Source organism: Phyllobates terribilis, unplaced genomic scaffold (assembly GCF_046119375.1).
Source record: "Phyllobates terribilis strain yellow unplaced genomic scaffold, ASM4611937v1 Scaffold_1__5_contigs__length_1240528914, whole genome shotgun sequence".
Lineage (NCBI taxonomy): Eukaryota > Metazoa > Chordata > Amphibia > Anura > Dendrobatidae > Phyllobates > Phyllobates terribilis.
The window spans coordinates 563758775-563779166 of NW_027362761.1; the positions used below are offsets into that span (position 1 = coordinate 563758775).

Consider the following 20392-nt stretch of genomic DNA (forward strand, 5'->3'; position numbering starts at 1 on the left):
CACTGAGTGCACTATAACCAGACTTGGCTGAAGCACACACTACAGGGTGAGCTGCACTCACACACAGAGACCTTGCAGAAAGCGGTGAACAGCACAGAGAACTGTGCACTAGCGCTGCAAGGCACAGTGATTTAGAAAGTAGCTTGGGTAAAGCAGTATAGAGCAAATAGGTAGCTAAAACTGTCCCTCAGAACAACAGCGTCCTATCCCTAACTGAATTCACAGCAGAGTGAGCTCAAAATGGCGGCGGCGGCTTTTATAGTGCATCATGACATCATTTCAGCAGCCAATCACAGCCATGCCATTAGTTAAGATGCCTACATGCCTAACAGGATGTGCCCACACTTCTTAGGATCCTCACTGGCTGAATAAAATGAAAATGGCTCATTGCATTATGGGAACTTCCGATTCCGGTACACGATATTGCAAAAGTATCGGAATTAAGTATCGGAATTCCGATACCGCGAATATCGGCCGATACCCGATATTTCAGTATCGGAATGCTCAACACTAGTGCTGACGCATAGTGTTGTAGCTTTGAACAACGCCGTTTATTTTATCATATAATATATTCAAAAAAGGGAAGAGGGGTAAAATGCCATGTTTGCATTTCTTCATTTTACAATGTTCATTGTGTTGGAAAAATGAGTTGTCAAAATGAATCTTAGAGTCATTAATACAATTACTGTGATATCAAACTTATAAAGTTTATATACATATGTATATGTATAGACTACATATAAAATGTGTAGTAAGAAAAATCCACAATAGGGTAAATTAAAGTAATTGTATTAAGTTTCCAAAAAATTACAAGACAATGCAAAATTATTAAAATCAATAACCAAGAATGAAGACTCAGGCATGAAAAATGGTACACATTATATGTCTAATGTATAGAGGGGCAGCGTGATAAAGATTTCGGCAGTAAAACTACAGCATCAAAAAGTTAAAACATATAAACAGTATAGCATGGCTAAAAATACATGAATGTCAGTCTCAGATAGATAGACCAAGTGTAATATAAATCCCTGCGCCCAAACCATTGATAAGGGTAGGTCAGGTAACCAACAAAAATGTGGTTAGAGAACAAATAGCTGATCTAGAGAAAACACTGCTTACCTATTACTCATGATGTCCCAATGTGCACCAGCAACTCCGACGCGCATTTCACTTGGGCTTCCTTCGGGGAATATGTCTTACTGTGTGATGGTTGATATTAAATACTCTCCCCACAGGTGTAAAGAGATGGAGTCACATGTTTGCCGGTGCTAGTGACGCACCCCTGGGCCTGTGTCGCGCAGCGTTGCGCACGCGGGAGCTTACCCGGAGCCGGATCTGTTGAGGGTTGTAGTCTCGTGGCGGTGACCCGGTCCGTGCCCAGGGAGTCAGACTAAGTGGCGCTGTATTAGTGGTAGATGTTGTACGACTACGCCACCCGTTGAATGCAGCGAAGGAGCTGCCGCTGCAGGGCAGACCGCTGAGGCCGGTGGTAGGATTGTGCAGCGTGATAGTATCACCCCCAACGGGAGGGGTATGGCCTCAGGGCAGCCGACGTGGATGATGGGGGCCGCAGGAACCACTCGGAGACGGTACGGTGTAGTTCAGGGTCTTTACTGGTGACAAAGATAGACCCTCCCGGAGTACTGGCTAGCGATTGGGGCCTGGTCAGTCCTTGAGCAGATGGGATCTCCCCTGGCCAGGCGGAGTTGTAGGCCTCCCAAACTAACTGTACTCTTCTGGCTACCTTGCTAGAGGCGGGTATAAGTAGCCCACGTCCCTGAGTGTACCGTGTGGTGCTCACCCGTATGGCCGGTGACTCGGGGCCTTCTAGTAGCTTCCGCTCCACGACGGCGGTGCTGGTCCCACGCGTGTGACCGTGCCTTCGGGTTTCTTGGCCAGAGGACCTGAAATCCCCTGCCGGTCGGTTTCTGCTGCTGGATAGGAGTTAGTCCCCACAGCCTCGGACTCCGGGTCCGGTGATAGCTTCTCAGTCAGGGCGAGCTCTGCAGCTGCCAGCCCCTGACTCTTTGTAGCACTGCTCCCACAGAGCTCCTGTTGTTTCTTCCTATGCTGCTTCTCTTCTCTGTCTCTACTTCTTCTCTACTCACTCACCCTGCCTCAGCCCTAGGTTTATATAGGGGAAGTTCTTCCCCTCCCAGGACTGGGCAGGAGGTGTGGCATGCACAGGATCCCTGACCAAGAGACCTCCCACCTGCTCTCAGACATAACATTGCCGTTACTGTGGAAACCAGACCCCTGGGGTGCCACACTAGCGTTATGCACACATTGCTTCCAGCCATCCAGGTGAAATGGCGAGTAGAGGAAATTGCCATGACGTCATTATTCCGCCTCCATCACCCTCAGATGCCATCTGCAATACACAAGAACAATATCAGGCATGCGCAGAGCAATCTCCATCTTGAAAAAGGGCAAATATTGCCAGTCTAGTAGTGCAATTATTAAAACATATAAGCAGAGGAAGAAAGGATATGATCCAGCTCCTAGTTCATATTTCCACAATGTGTTAAAACCAAAAGTCCTTTATTATAAACATTTTAAAAATTAAGGGGAAATATGACAAAATCAATAACAGGCAGTGAAACCTCTGCAAGAGGTGGAGGGGGGACGGAGGCAGAAAAAAAAATTACTCTACCAGACGCATTTCGAACACCAAGCGTTCTTAGGCTTTGGCATCAGAATAAAGAGACAGACAGAACGAACCTTTAAGAAAGGAAGGAATAATTAGAGAACTGGAATCAGATGGGTGAGATGTCCCAGGGAAGAATCCTCAGGGAGAATCACCCTGCAGAAACTTGGAACAAAGAAACATACAATGTCTAGTCAAATAATGACAGCAGTGATATTAAAACATTGACAGGCAAATAAATATATAAAAAACAATGAGACATTGACTAAATAAACATATATAAACAAGCTGGACAAAACAAACCCAGTATTAACCACTTCGCACCAGAGCCTGTTTTTGCCTTCGTGACCGGGCCAATTTTTTCAATTCTGACCACTGTCACTTTATGAGGTAATTACTCTGGAACGCTTCAACGGATTCCCCTGATTCTGAGATTGTTTTTTCGTGACATATTGTACTTCATGATAGTGGTAAAATTTATTCGATATCACTTGCGTTTATTTGTGAAAAAATCTGAAATTTGGCGAAAATTTTGAAAATTTTGCAATTTTCAAACTTTGAATTTTCATGCCCTTAAATCAGAGAGAGATGTCACACAAAATAGTTAATAAATAACATTTTCCACATGTCTACTTTACATCAGCACAATTTTGGAACCAAAATTTTTTTTTGTTAGGGAGCTATAAGGGTTAAAAGTTGACCAGCGATTTCTCATTTTTATAACAAAATTTACAAAACATTTTTTTAGGGACCACATCTTATTTGAAGTGACTTTGAGGAGCTTTATGACAGAAAATACCCAAAAGTGACACCATTCTAAAAACTTCACCCCTCAAGGTGCTCAAAACCACATTCAAGAAGTTTATTAACCCTTCAGGTGCTTCACAGGAATTTTTGGAATGTGGAAGAAAACAATTAACATTTAACTTTTTTTCACAAAACTGCTACTTTAACCTCAAATTTTTAATTTTCACAAGGGCAGCCAGAAAAAATGGACCCCAAAATGTGTTGTGCAATTTCTCCTGAGCACGCTGATACCCCATATGTGGTGCAAAGCCACTGTTTGGGCGCACGGCATGGCTTGGAAGGTAAGGAGCGCCATTTGACTTTTGGAATGGAAATTTGAATGGAATCGATAGCAGACGCCATGTTGCATTTGGAGAGCCCCTGAGGTGCCTAAACAGTGGAAACCCCCAACAAGTGACCCCATTTTGGAAACTAGACCCCTCAAGGAACTTATCTAGATGTGTGGTGAGCACCTTGAACCCCCAGGGGCTTCACAGAATTTTATAATGTTGAAGTCTGAAAATAAAAAAACACATTTTTAACACAAAACTGCTACTTTAGCCTCAAATTTTTAATTTTCACAAGGGCAGCCAGAAAAAATGGATCCCAAAATGTGTTGTGCAATTTCTCCTGAGCACGCTGATACCCCATATGTGGCGCAAAACCACTGTTTGGGCGCACGGCATGGCTCGGAAGGTAAGGAGCGCCATTTGACTTTTGGAATGGAAATTTGGCTGGAATCGATAGCGGACACCATGTTGCATTTGGAGAGCCCCTGAGGTGCCTAAACAGAGGAAACCCCCAACAAGTGACCCCATTTTGGAACTGACACCCCTCTGGGAATTCATCTATGGGTTTAGTGGCCATTTTAACTCAATGGATGATTTCCAGAAACAAGCACGCAATGGAAGGTTTAGATTCTGGAGAACCCCCCCTGGAAATTAAGTGAGCTCTACTCGAATGTGTCATTCACTAAATGAACCAAATGTTTGAATGACAAATTGGGATACATTTTTACAGTTTAAAAACGTGGTTCTGTGTGGAAGATTTTAAAGCAGTCAGTGACGCATAAGGCTGGCAATGATGGGCATTGTGGGCAATAGTAGCGGGTATCACGCCTCATTCCTCTCTTAGTACATACACGACATCTTTTCTGGGGGTTCCTTCTTGTTTCCGTTGCTGGAATAAGTGCAATAAAATGTCGCTCAGTGAGTCTTTTCACATCCTCAGATTCTAATGGATGAGCGGGGCTAACACTTTGAAAGACAAGATTTTCAATTACCTTTTCTTGATAATCAAGAAAAGGATCTGAATTTCCTGCTTTTTTGTACAACACAAAAGAATTGTATGTGGCCACCTGAAACAAATAAATAACCAACTTTTTATACCAGGTATAGGACTTTCTTGATACCTAGTATGGCTGTAGAACCTGGTCTGCAAGGTCCACACCCCCCATGTGTTTGTTGTAGTCAATGACTGACACAGGTTTTTGCTTCGGAGTGGTGGATCCTAGTTCTACAGTGGCCCTTGTGGCATCTGTGTGGATCGAGCTGAGGACAAAAATATCCCTCTTATCCTTATATTTCAGGGCAAGCAACTCTCCGTTGCGTACAGCCCCTGACTTCCCCTTTTGGAACTTTTGGTTGACCAATGGCTGTGGAAACCCCTGACAGTTTTTACGAATGGTCCCACAAGCCCCGATGTTGTGTTCAACCAGACTTTTAAATAGGGGTATGCTGGTGTAATAATTGTCCACATATAGATTGTAGCCTTTTTGAAAAAATGGACTTATCAGCTCCCAAACAATTTTTCCAGATGTCCCCAGATAAGTAGGGCATCCTGGTGGGTTTAGTTGGCTATCTTTCCCCTCGTATATGCGAAAAGCGGATGTGTATCCGGTTGAACTTTCGCACATTTTATAGAGCTTTATTCCAAACCTTGCCCTTTTAGATGGGATAAATTGCTTGAGGTGCAGTCTTCCTTTGAATTTTACAAGGGACTCATCTATAGAAATATTTTGTGTTGGGGTGTAGAGCCTTAAGAATTTTTCTGACAAATTTTCAATGATGGGTCTAATTTTATATAACCTGTCATGTTCTAGGGCATTTCTGGGCAGGCATTGACTATTGTCGTTAAAATGCCAAAACCGTATGAGCATTTCATAACGGGTCCTAGGCAGAACGACTGAAAACATAGGGGTGGCTTGAACAGGGTGGTTGGACCAGTAGGATCGAATGCTCAGTTTTTTAACAAGCCCCATGGCAAATGTAAGTCCTAAAATTTTTTTTATTTCCGAGACATTAGTTGGTGACCATAAATTTGCCCTAGCATAGTAAGATCGGGGATTCTGGCTTATGAATTGGGATGCATATAAATTTGTTTGCACGACAATATGCTCTAGCAAGCTGTCTGTAAAAAACAAATTAAAAAAATGAATTGGTCCAAAATCTTCCACCTCCACATTTATACCAGGAGTGGCGTTGAAATCAGGGCTGAATGGAGCAGCCGAATCCGAAGCCTTCCATCTGGGAAATGCTAGATCATGTGGCAACGCCCCTTGTACACTGGCGTGCGCCAATTCACTAGTAGCAGGGACAGCGCTTGTACTGGGCAGTGTTCCCTGATTTGGAAACGTTTCTCCTGTAGCGCTATTTGCCCCTATTGCTGTACTGGTCCTTGGGCTTGAGGATGGACCAGAATCACTGCTCATTTCTGAGCTCTCAGTGTCACCGCTACTAAAGCCCTCAAAATCCATATCTCCATCTGAGATTGCACTGTCATCACTATCAGAACACAGCAGGGCATACACCTCTTCTGCAGTATAAGTCTGACGGGCCATTTTATTTTTATATTTTTTGACTGGACTGAACGGACCGGACTGGACTGACTGGACTGACCGGACTGACTGACTGACAGGACTGACTGATCTGACAGGACTGACTGACTGGACAGACTGATCTGACAGGACTGACTGACAGGACTGACTGATCTGACAGGACTGACTGACTGATCTGACAGGACTGACTGACTGACAGGACTGACTGATCTGATAGGACTGACTGACTGGACAGACTGATCTGACTGGACTGACTGATCTGACAGGACTGACTGACAGGACAGACTGATCTGACAGGACTGACTGACTGACAGGACTGACTGACTGACTGATCTGACAGGACTGACTGATCTGACAGGACTGACGGACTGACTGATCTGACAGGACTGACTGATCTGACAGAACTGATGGACTGACTGATCTGACAGGACTGACGGACTGACTGATCTGACAGGACTGACTGACTGACAGGTCTGACAGGACTGACTGATCTGACAGGACTGACTGACTGATCTGACAGGACTGACAGATCTGACAGGACTGACTGATCTGACAGGACTGACTGATCTGACAGGTCTGACAGGACTGACTGATCTGACAGGACTGACTGATCTGACAGGACTGACTAACCCTAACTCTTACTTTCTTTTTTATTTTATTTTTTTCAATTTTACAGTGGCAAGGCTGACAGCTCTTGTCACACTGTTTCACCTCTGCTCTCTCACTGAGATCGGAGGAGAAACAGTGTTCTATCAGCGAGATCGCCCGGGAAAGTTTGTTGCTAAAACAAACTTCCCTGGTGATCTCTCTGATTGGCTGGTGTGACGCTGACATCATCGAGACCTGAGCCAATCAGGTCTCGATGATGTCAGAGGTCACAGCACCGGGATCCCCGCTGCTCCTGAGGTATGTGGGGGGTCCCGATCGCCGACCACCGGCTGTCACTATCTTTTAAATGCCGCGATCGCTATGGATCCAATCAGGTCCCCATGATGCCACATGTCAGAGCTAGCGCTCTGAACCGGTACCGCAGCGCTAGCAGGACCCTGGGGGTCCTGAGCGCTGCGGGACCACCCACCGTTTTTAAACGTCGGCGCTGCACAGAGCCCAGCAAGCGCCGACGTTTATGTACAGTGGGCGGTCGGGAACCGGTTAATAATATAACATCTGTTCTCTTCTCAAGTTCAGACCATACGGTACTCTTATATTTAATGAAAAGATATAAAAAGCTTCCCTATTATGAAGTGTACGTGTGCGGGTAGGGCCGGCGTCAGCACCCGGCGCACCCGGGCAAATGCCGGGGCCCTGAGCAGGCAGAGGGGCCCACTGGCGGTCGCGCACCCCGCTGGGCTATGGGCGGAGGAGAGCGGTGTCAGAGCCCGTCCTTCTCCGCCGCTTGCTCAGGGCCCCGGCAGCTGGATACTTACCTCTCCCCGTGCCTCCGCAGATCAGCTGTCTTCCTGCTCTGCGCTCCCTGTGACGTCTCAGGTCAGAGGGCGCGGTGACGTCTTTACACCGCGCCCTCCCCTGTGCCGTCACAGGGAGCGCAGAGCGGAAAGACGCCGCCAACGCTGGAGTCCCGACCCGAGCAGCTGCAGCAGGTGAGGAGGAGGGAGGTGAGTATTTGATTTTTTTTTTTTAATGTATGGAGGCATGGGGCAGTATAAAGAGAAGGGGGGGGGGTGGCATCCTCCATGGAGCATTATAAAGAGAGGGGGGGTATCCTGCATGGGGCATTATAAAGAGAGGGGGGGACATCCTGCATGGGGCATTATAAAGAGGGGGGGGTGACATCCTGCATGGGGCATTATAAGGTGGGGAACAGCCTGCATGGGGCATTATAAAGGGGGGGGCAGCCTGCATATTGCATTATGTGGGGGGAACAGCCTGCATGGAGCATTATAAGGGGGGGGGGCAGCCTGTATGGGGCATTAAAAGGGGGGGGGCTGTATGGGGCATTATGTGGGGAGTAACAGCCTGCATGGAGCATTATAAGGGGACCAGTATCCTGTATGGAGCGTTATATGGGGGCCAGTATTCTGTATGGAGCCTTATATGGGGGCCAGTATTCCGTATGGAGCCTTATATGGAGGCCAGTATTCCGTATGGGGCCTTATATGGGGGCCAGTATTCCGTATGGGGCCTTATATGGGGGCCAGTATTCCGTATGGAGCCTTATATGGGGGCCAGTATTCCGTATGGAGCCTTATATGGGGGCCAGTATTCCGTATGGAGCCTTATATGGGGGCCAGTATTCCGTATGGAGCCTTATATGGGGGCCAGTATTCCGTATGGAGCCTTATATGGGGGCCAGTATTCCGTATGGAGCCTTATATGGGGGCCAGTATTCCGTATGGGGCCTTATATGGGGGCCAGTATTCCGTATGGGGCCTTATATGGGGGCCAGTATTCCGTATGGAGCCTTATATGGGGGCCAGTATTCCGTATGGGGCCTTATATGGGGGCCAGTATTCCGTATGGAGCCTTATATGGGGGCCAGTATTCTGTGTGGAGCGATTCACCGGTTTCTGAGCTATTGTGGAATTTACAATAGATATCACTCATGTAATGTAAGAAGTGAAATCTTTGCATTGTACTATATATATATATATTTCTCCGCCATATCTCTGCATCATGAATCGTGGTATGTGTTAAAGGGGCCCACTGAGACTCTTTCGCCCGGGGCCCAGAAAAACCTGGAGCCGGCCCTGTGTGCGGGTACCATCTCCAGGGCCGGTTTTAGACAAAGTGTGGCCCTAGGCAAAAGTTTAAAGTGGGGCCCCAAATGCTGACATATTGCACCATCACACAGAAACATTTCGGTTGTATTTACATGCGTTGAGTTCAGGCCGTTAGACGAGTGTGATCGACAATACTGAAGTTGTTCGACGCTTGTTTCTCGGCTTCTTTACACTGGTTGAAGAAGAATGATGGGCACAAAACAATCACTAATAGATCAATCTGTCCCCAAACAGTATCCTGTGATCAACAGCTTATCTGCAGTTTACACCGGGCAATGTGCTACCGAGAACAATGATGTTTGTTCCTGCATAAACAATCCAATCACCCGATGAATGAGCAGCATTTTGCTTGTTTAGTATAATTCACCCCATAGTCCTACACATAGTATAATGCACCCCGTAGTCATTCATATAGTATAATACACACCCCATAATCCTCCATATAGTATAATGCACACCCCATAGTCCTCCATATAGTATAATGCACAGCCCGTAGTCCTCCATATAGTATAATGCACTCCCCATAGTCCTCCATATAGTATAATACACACCCCATAGTCCTCCATATAGTATAATGTGCCCCATAGTCCTCCATGTAGTATAATGCACAGCCCGTAGTCCTCCATATAGTATAATGCACCCTTTAGTCTTCCATATAGTATAATGCACACCCCATAGTCCTCTATATAGTATAATGCACTCCCCATAGTCCTCCATATAGTATAATGCACACCGCATAGTCCTCCATATAGTATAATGTGCCCCATAGTCCTCCATATGGTATAATATAATCCACCCCGAATAGTCCTCCATATAGTATAATGCACAGCCCGTAGTCCTCCATATAGTATAATGTGCCCCATAGTCCTCCATACGGTATAATTTAATCCACTCCCGATAGTTCTCCTTATTTGTCTACCCTTTTATATGCATTATTTCAACTTTGATATACAGTAAGGTTTTTAATATAGGCAGTATAGGTACCGTCCCAATTTAGGGTCACCTTGCCGCTGGTGGGACGGCTTGTATACTTTTTTTGATCAAAAATAGTTCACTAAGTACCCTATATTTATTATGCAACTTTGCTTTACATTTATATATAATTATGGTAGGGTATGAGATATATTTTTGTCTTGCTTCTTTTTTGCTAGTGTGAACATGCCTCTGTTTCTTGTATGTCTGCCATCTTAGACCTCAGTTCACATTGTCTGGTTTTTTGACTTGTTTGCATTCTGTGCAATTTAAGGGTGTGGCATGCCCTTTGTTGAGCTGATTGATATATATGTAGCTTACCACGGGCCTAGGTGGTCTGGAGTTGGGACCCGGTCCTATTTGTCTACCCTTTTATATGCATTATTTCAACTTTGATATACAGTAAGGTTTTTAATATAGGCAGTATAGGTACCGTCCCAATTTAGGGTCACCTTGCCGCTGGTGGGACGGCTTGTATACTTTTTTTGATCAAAAATAGTTCACTAAGTACCCTATATTTATTATGCAACTTTGCTTTACATTTATATATAATTATGGTAGGGTATGAGATATATTTTTGTCTTGCTTCTTTTTTGCTAGTGTGAACATGCCTCTGTTTCTTGTATGTCTGCCATCTTAGACCTCAGTTCACATTGTCTGGTTTTTTGACTTGTTTGCATTCTGTGCAATTTAAGGGTGTGGCATGCCCTTTGTTGAGCTGATTGGTATATATGTAGCTTACCACGGGCCTAGGTGGTCTGGAGTTGGGACCCGGTCCTATTTGTCTACCCTTTTATATGCATTATTTCAACTTTGATATACAGTAAGGTTTTTAATATAGGCAGTATAGGTACCGTCCCAATTTAGGGTCACCTTGCCGCTGGTGGGACGGCTTGTATACTTTTTTTGATCAAAAATAGTTCACTAAGTACCCTATATTTATTATGCAACTTTGCTTTACATTTATATATAATTATGGTAGGGTATGAGATATATTTTTGTCTTGCTTCTTTTTTGCTAGTGTGAACATGCCTCTGTTTCTTGTATGTCTGCCATCTTAGACCTCAGTTCACATTGTCTGGTTTTTTGACTTGTTTGCATTCTGTGCAATTTAAGGGTGTGGCATGCCCTTTGTTGAGCTGATTGGTATATATGTAGCTTACCACGGGCCTAGGTGGTCTGGAGTTGGGACCCGGTCCTATTTGTCTACCCTTTTATATGCATTATTTCAACTTTGATATACAGTAAGGTTTTTAATATAGGCAGTATAGGTACCGTCCCAATTTAGGGTCACCTTGCCGCTGGTGGGACGGCTTGTATACTTTTTTTGATCAAAAATAGTTCACTAAGTACCCTATATTTATTATGCAACTTTGCTTTACATTTATATATAATTATGGTAGGGTATGAGATATATTTTTGTCTTGCTTCTTTTTTGCTAGTGTGAACATGCCTCTGTTTCTTGTATGTCTGCCATCTTAGACCTCAGTTCACATTGTCTGGTTTTTTGACTTGTTTGCATTCTGTGCAATTTAAGGGTGTGGCATGCCCTTTGTTGAGCTGATTGGTATATATGTAGCTTACCACGGGCCTAGGTGGTCTGGAGTTGGGACCCGGTCCTATTTGTCTACCCTTTTATATGCATTATTTCAACTTTGATATACAGTAAGGTTTTTAATATAGGCAGTATAGGTACCGTCCCAATTTAGGGTCACCTTGCCGCTGGTGGGACGGCTTGTATACTTTTTTTGATCAAAAATAGTTCACTAAGTACCCTATATTTATTATGCAACTTTGCTTTACATTTATATATAATTATGGTAGGGTATGAGATATATTTTTGTCTTGCTTCTTTTTTGCTAGTGTGAACATGCCTCTGTTTCTTGTATGTCTGCCATCTTAGACCTCAGTTCACATTGTCTGGTTTTTTGACTTGTTTGCATTCTGTGCAATTTAAGGGTGTGGCATGCCCTTTGTTGAGCTGATTGGTATATATGTAGCTTACCACGGGCCTAGGTGGTCTGGAGTTGGGACCCGGTCCTATTTGTCTACCCTTTTATATGCATTATTTCAACTTTGATATACAGTAAGGTTTTTAATATAGGCAGTATAGGTACCGTCCCAATTTAGGGTCACCTTGCCGCTGGTGGGACGGCTTGTATACTTTTTTTGATCAAAAATAGTTCACTAAGTACCCTATATTTATTATGCAACTTTGCTTTACATTTATATATAATTATGGTAGGGTATGAGATATATTTTTGTCTTGCTTCTTTTTTGCTAGTGTGAACATGCCTCTGTTTCTTGTATGTCTGCCATCTTAGACCTCAGTTCACATTGTCTGGTTTTTTGACTTGTTTGCATTCTGTGCAATTTAAGGGTGTGGCATGCCCTTTGTTGAGCTGATTGGTATATATGTAGCTTACCACGGGCCTAGGTGGTCTGGAGTTGGGACCCGGTCCTATTTGTCTACCCTTTTATATGCATTATTTCAACTTTGATATACAGTAAGGTTTTTAATATAGGCAGTATAGGTACCGTCCCAATTTAGGGTCACCTTGCCGCTGGTGGGACGGCTTGTATACTTTTTTTGATCAAAAATAGTTCACTAAGTACCCTATATTTATTATGCAACTTTGCTTTACATTTATATATAATTATGGTAGGGTATGAGATATATTTTTGTCTTGCTTCTTTTTTGCTAGTGTGAACATGCCTCTGTTTCTTGTATGTCTGCCATCTTAGACCTCAGTTCACATTGTCTGGTTTTTTGACTTGTTTGCATTCTGTGCAATTTAAGGGTGTGGCATGCCCTTTGTTGAGCTGATTGGTATATATGTAGCTTACCACGGGCCTAGGTGGTCTGGAGTTGGGACCCGGTCCTATTTGTCTACCCTTTTATATGCATTATTTCAACTTTGATATACAGTAAGGTTTTTAATATAGGCAGTATAGGTACCGTCCCAATTTAGGGTCACCTTGCCGCTGGTGGGACGGCTTGTATACTTTTTTTGATCAAAAATAGTTCACTAAGTACCCTATATTTATTATGCAACTTTGCTTTACATTTATATATAATTATGGTAGGGTATGAGATATATTTTTGTCTTGCTTCTTTTTTGCTAGTGTGAACATGCCTCTGTTTCTTGTATGTCTGCCATCTTAGACCTCAGTTCACATTGTCTGGTTTTTTGACTTGTTTGCATTCTGTGCAATTTAAGGGTGTGGCATGCCCTTTGTTGAGCTGATTGGTATATATGTAGCTTACCACGGGCCTAGGTGGTCTGGAGTTGGGACCCGGTCCTATTTGTCTACCCTTTTATATGCATTATTTCAACTTTGATATACAGTAAGGTTTTTAATATAGGCAGTATAGGTACCGTCCCAATTTAGGGTCACCTTGCCGCTGGTGGGACGGCTTGTATACTTTTTTTGATCAAAAATAGTTCACTAAGTACCCTATATTTATTATGCAACTTTGCTTTACATTTATATATAATTATGGTAGGGTATGAGATATATTTTTGTCTTGCTTCTTTTTTGCTAGTGTGAACATGCCTCTGTTTCTTGTATGTCTGCCATCTTAGACCTCAGTTCACATTGTCTGGTTTTTTGACTTGTTTGCATTCTGTGCAATTTAAGGGTGTGGCATGCCCTTTGTTGAGCTGATTGGTATATATGTAGCTTACCACGGGCCTAGGTGGTCTGGAGTTGGGACCCGGTCCTATTTGTCTACCCTTTTATATGCATTATTTCAACTTTGATATACAGTAAGGTTTTTAATATAGGCAGTATAGGTACCGTCCCAATTTAGGGTCACCTTGCCGCTGGTGGGACGGCTTGTATACTTTTTTTGATCAAAAATAGTTCACTAAGTACCCTATATTTATTATGCAACTTTGCTTTACATTTATATATAATTATGGTAGGGTATGAGATATATTTTTGTCTTGCTTCTTTTTTGCTAGTGTGAACATGCCTCTGTTTCTTGTATGTCTGCCATCTTAGACCTCAGTTCACATTGTCTGGTTTTTTGACTTGTTTGCATTCTGTGCAATTTAAGGGTGTGGCATGCCCTTTGTTGAGCTGATTGGTATATATGTAGCTTACCACGGGCCTAGGTGGTCTGGAGTTGGGACCCGGTCCTATTTGTCTACCCTTTTATATGCATTATTTCAACTTTGATATACAGTAAGGTTTTTAATATAGGCAGTATAGGTACCGTCCCAATTTAGGGTCACCTTGCCGCTGGTGGGACGGCTTGTATACTTTTTTTGATCAAAAATAGTTCACTAAGTACCCTATATTTATTATGCAACTTTGCTTTACATTTATATATAATTATGGTAGGGTATGAGATATATTTTTGTCTTGCTTCTTTTTTGCTAGTTCTCCTTATAGTATAATGCACTCCCCATAGTTCTTCTTATAGTATAATGCACAGCCTATAGTCTTCTATATAGTATATTGCGCCCTATAGTCTTCCATATAGTATAATGCACTCCCCATAGTCCTCCATGTAGGATAATGCACACCCCATAGTCCTCCATATAGTATAATGTGCCCCATAGTCCTCCATAAGGTATAATATAATCCACCCCCGATAGTCCTCCATATAATATAATGCGCCCTTTAGTCCTCCATATATTATAATACACTCACCATAGTCCTCTATATAGTATAATGCACAGCCCGTTGTCCTCCATATAGTATAATGCACCCTTTAGTCTTCCATATAGTATAATGCACTCCCCATAGTCCTCTATATAGTATAATGCACTTCCCATAGTCCTCCATGTAGGATAATGCACACCCCATAGTCCTCCATATAGTATAATGTGCCCCATAGTCCTCCATATGGTATAATATAATCCACCCCCGATAGTCCTCCACATAGTATAATGCACCCCGTAGTCATTCATATAGTATAATACACACCCTATAGTCCTCCATATAGTATAACGCACTTCCCTTAGTCCTCCATATAGTATAATGCACAGCCTATAGTCTTCCATATAGTGTAATGTGCCCTATAGTGCTCCATATAGTATAATCCACTCCCGATAGTCCTCCATATAGTATAATGCAAACTCCATAGTCCTCCATATAGTAAAATGTGTCCTCTATACAGTATAATATAATGCACTCCCCATAGTCCGCCATATAGTTTAATGAACACCCTATAGTCCTCCATATATTATAATACACTGACCATAGTCCTCCATATAGTATAATGCACAGCCCGTAGTCCTCCATATAGTATAATGCGCCCTATAGTCCTCCATATAGTATAATGCACTCCCCATAGTTCTCCATATAGGATAATGCACAGCCTATAGTCTTCTATATAGTATAATGCACCCTATAGTCCTCCATATAGTATAATGTGCCCCATAGTCCTCCATACACTATAATATAATGCACTCCCCATAGTCCTCCATATAGTATAATGCACTCCCCATAGTTCTCCATATAGGATAATGCACAGCCTATAGTCTTCTATATAGTATAATGCACCCTATAGTCCTCCATATAGTATAATTGTGACGCCTCTCTGATCGATGGAAGCCCTACCCTGGGAAGATGGGGTACTCGGAGACAGGTCCTGTGTGGTAGATGGGGTGCAGCCGTGGCCCGGACCCGTTCCGTGCCCAGGGCCGTCACATAAAAATAATGGGCTTACAGGGTTGAATGGTTGCTATCGACTACGCCAACTGTGGTACCTGGTGAAGGCCACCAGCGCTGCTGCAGTCCTCTGAGGCGTGATGTTGTAGCAGCCGTCGTTGTTACTATTCCCCACAGGCGGAGCAGGGCCTCAGGGCAGAGGGACAGGATGGAGGAGGTTGTAGTCTAGGAGGTCTGGTGCTGCGTAGTGCGGTGTAATGCAGAATAAAAGTCCGGAGGCCATAGGGGTTAACTTCCTGGGTTTTTACTCACGATGTAGAGTACAGGCTTCTCCCTGCTCCTCGCGGAGTTCTGCGGTCACCAGGAACGGGGGTCCGACAACCTCCGAGTAAGTCAAGTGTTAAATCAGGACCCCGAACCAGAGTGTTCCTAAACTTCAGACCGGGTCCTTTCCTGTCTGTGTGTGTGTAGATAGGCCGGGTCTCCCTCTGAACTTCACTCAGAACAAGGGTACGGGTGGCAGCTCCGCTCCTTCCGTTACCCGGTGGGATCCTCAGGGCCTACCGGGCTTTCCTGACCAGGACTTGAAGTAGCAAGGTCGGGTGTCGGGAGCCAGTACCCCTCTTGCAGCCGGAATCCCTCTGAATAGATCAGCATAGCGAGGACAGGTAGCGTACACCGCTCCGTCTGCATCCTCCCCGGGATCCATTTGCGGTGGAGCTACACTCCTAAGCTCCGGGCTTTCTTGGTCTTGGTCCTTGATCGGGCTGAGACATTCATTATCTGCAACCTGCCTCTCGACCCAAGGCCAAGGTACGAGGGCCGTGCCTCCATCCTCTGCAGGTCCACACAGGATCCACACTCAGGGAGGTAGGTCACGATCAAGAACAGTCAAAGAACCATCAAAAAGGACTCATGACTAAAAAGAGACCAAAGAAAAAGAGACTAAAGACCAAGATGGCAGTGTATTAAATATGAATTATTAAGTGTCACTAAAATGTGAGTCCTCCACCCTCACCCACTAATTGGTTCCCCTATCTCTTGGTTCCACAGTCTCCCAAGTGCCAGGAGGGGCAGCACCTAGTGCATTCTAGCCTCCTCTGGTGGGAGAAGTGTGGTGTTGGATGTGGAGGTTGGGTCCTGACCATCACACTGTTCTTACCTCAAAGGAGGAACACTACACTCCATTAAAGAAGTGCAGCATCCCTGTGGCGGTCGAACCCTCAGGGGCGCCACATAATGCACACCCCATAGTCCTCCATGTAGTATAATGTGCCCCATAGTCCTCCATATAGTATAATGCACAGCCCGTAGTCCTCCATATAGTATAATGTGCCCCATAGTCCTCAATATGGTCTAATATAATCCACTCCCGATAGTGCTCCACATAGTATTAATGCACACCCCATAGTCCTCCATATAGTAAAATGCACAGCCCGTAGTCCTCCATATAGTATAATGTGCCCAATAGTCCTCCATATAGTATAATGTGCCCCATAGTCCTCCATACAGTATAATATAATCTACTCCCCATAGTCCTCCATATAGTATAATGCACTCAACATAGTCCTCCATATAGTATAATGTGCCCAATAGTCCTCCATATAGTATAATGTGCCCCATAGTCCTCTATACGGTATAATATAATCTACTCCCCATAGTCCTCCATATAGTATAATGCACTCAACATAGTCCTCCATATAGTATAACGTGCCCCATAGTCCTCCATATAGTATAATACATCTCATTGTCCTCCATATAGTATAATGTGCTCCATCATCCTCCATACAGTATAATATAATCTACTCCCCATAGTCCTCTATATAGTATAATGCACTCAACATAGTCCTCCATATAGTATAAAGTGCCCCATAGTCCTCCATATAGTATAATGCACACCCCATAGTCCTCCATATAGTATAATGCATCTCATAGTCCTCCATATAGTATAATGCATCTCATAGTCCTCCATATAGTATAATGCAGCCACCTCCCACAGTATGATGCAGCCACCCTAGAGTATATTGCAGCCACCCCAGAGTATAATGCAGTCAACCATATAGTATAATGTACACCCCATAGTCCTCCATAAAGTATAATGCACACCCCATAGTCCTCCATATAATATAATGCACACCCCATAGTCCTCCATATAGTATAACGTGTCCCAGAGTATAATGCAGCAACCCCAGAGTATAATGCAGACCCCTATATAGTATAATGCAGCCCCACAGTCCAGCTGTATTATGGCTACCACGTACTCAATGATTTACAAAAAAAATAAATACAATACATATTTCCTCCCCTTTCCCCGCTGCCCTATTGTGTGCAGCACGTCTCAGCAGCTCCATTACCCTGCACAGCGTGGCACGTGAAGAAATGATGTCATTGCGCCCGCTGCATCATAGTCAGAGGAGGAATGATGAGAGAGGGAGCATCAGCTGACGCTCTCTCCTCCATCATTGCTTTCAACTGTATCGGCATCATAAATGCCGATACAGTTGAATGTGCGATGCGGAAGGGGGGGGGGCCGGCGCTGGTGTTGGAACCCCTGACTCACAGGCGGAGCACCACTGGCTGGGAGCCTCTGGAAGAGTGGGGGCCATAGGCAGATGCCTAGTCTGCCCCTAACGCTGGCCCTGACAACCTCTGATATGTTTGGGAACAGATTCGATAGCATATGTCAAAAAATGTGAGGTCTATCTGTTGTGACATGAAATAAAATGTCTAGACACATTTGATATGTTACGATTTGAGGGAGTAGTTATATCATAAAGATGCTCCCTAATTCTAGATTTTAATTTTCTTGTGGTTGATCCCACATATTTTAAATTGCAGACAGTGCACTCAACAACATAAACGACAAAATTAGAGTTGTAATTCTAAAAACTTTTATATTGTATATTTTACTCTGGTTGTTATTAGAAAAGGATAATTTCGATTTTACATGGGTGGATGACATACAAGGACGTTATTCACATTTGTGAAAGCCAACAGTAGATAATCAGGTTGTTGTTGGATTTGATGTATTAATAGAACTCCTGCAAAGGCTAGGAGATAATTTATTACCCAAAGTAGGAGCTTTACGTGAGAATATTCTTATACCTTCCTGTAAAATCTTGTCTATTGTTTCATCCTCTCTTAGAATGTGTAAATTACGTCTCACAACATTCGCGATCGCCATCTACAAAAATATACGGTAGCTCATACACCGATGACTTACAAAATTATATACAATCGGCACTGTCTATTCTGTTAACCCATAATTATTTTATGTTTGAATAAAACAATTTCCTACAGAACAGCAGCGTCTGCATAGGGGCTAAATTTTCACCTTCCGTAGCCAACCTAGTGATGGCCTGGTGGGAGGAGATTTTTATTTACAATGTCAACAATCAATTAAATATGTTAATTCTATATTATGTAAGATTCATTGAGGATTTATTAATTATTTGGAAAGGTCCAATATCTGAAATCCCATTATTTATTGCATGTTTGAAAAATAACAAATTTAATTTAAAATTCACTAGTTTTTTCAATAAAAACTGTATTAATTTATTGGATTTGGAATTAACAGGTTACCCTATTTTACCAATAGCTAGAAAAACCTATAGGAAACCAAATTCAGACAATACTATCCTGCATACTCATGATTTCCACCCACCCCACACAATTAAAGCAATCCCTGTAGAAGAACTGACAAGAGCAAAAAGAAACTGCAACAACACAAGTGCCCTCAATGCAGAGTCTGAACTGGTCCAACACAGATTGAGAAGTAGAAATTACTCTCCCTGGTCCTTATCCCGTGCTACAAAATTGGTTGATTCTAAATCTAGAGATTCATTATTGAGCAGTGAAAACAATTCAAAAATAAATCGGAATAAAAATAAACCTACATTAATTCTCACCTATAGCAAACATTTGTAGGCGATCTCGAATATTGTGAGATGCAATTTACACATTCTAAGAGAGGATGAAACAATGGACAAGATTTTACAGGAAGGTATAAGAATAGTCTTACGTAAAGCTCTTACCTGTTGCACAGCTTCTGGATACCCACAGTTGCGGTATAAACTTCACATAGCAGATTACATGGCATAACAAGCTTTTACTTCTCAGAACATGAGATAAAGGAAAAAATGCACAGTCACACAGTACTGCACCAGGAAGTAAGAACAAAACAGGAAATACAAGAGAGACTTTTTTCTTTTACAATACAGTAAACAAGGAAACTTTACACATCGCCATCTACTGTCAGATCAGCATAAAGTCCTCCTTCACACAATCAAAGAAGTCCACAACTGTTGCATATACCAACACCCTTTCTCAACAGTAAGGACTTATTCAGTCAAACCCAATTTCTTCATTAGACTCTGATGTTTTTCAGCATTCAATGCCTTTGTGAAAATGTCTGCAGTCATATCTTCAGTTGGACAATATTCTAATTTCAGGATTCCTTGTTCCTGATGGTCCCTCAAGAAATGATACTTCACATCAATGTGCTTGGTTCTTGAGTTAACTCTTTCCATCTGAGCAAGAACATGACATCCCTGATTGTCCTCATTTATTTTTGTTGGTTCCAACTGTGCTTGTCCTAGGTCTGTTAGCAATTGTCTTAACCATAGAACTCCTTGACTCGCATGTGCTGCAGCAACATATTCTGCTTCTGTTGATGACAGCGTTACTATTGATTGTTTTTTACTAGTCCAACTAATTGGTCCACCTAAGAGAAAGAAAAGATAGCCACTGTTAGATTTTCTGTCAGTTGGATCTCCAGCCCAATCT

General features: G+C 43.1%; 1 long non-coding RNA gene across 1 annotated transcript; it reads right to left on the minus strand.

Annotated features, from left to right (window-relative positions):
• Positions 1-1936: 1936 nt before the first annotated feature.
• On the minus strand, positions 1937-19778 carry LOC141169029 (uncharacterized). Its single transcript, XR_012252281.1, has 3 exons — positions 19642-19778; positions 2654-2721; positions 1937-2371 (listed from the first exon to the last, which is right to left on the minus strand). It is a non-coding gene; the product is annotated as an uncharacterized lncRNA (long non-coding RNA).
• Positions 19779-20392: the final 614 nt, after the last annotated feature.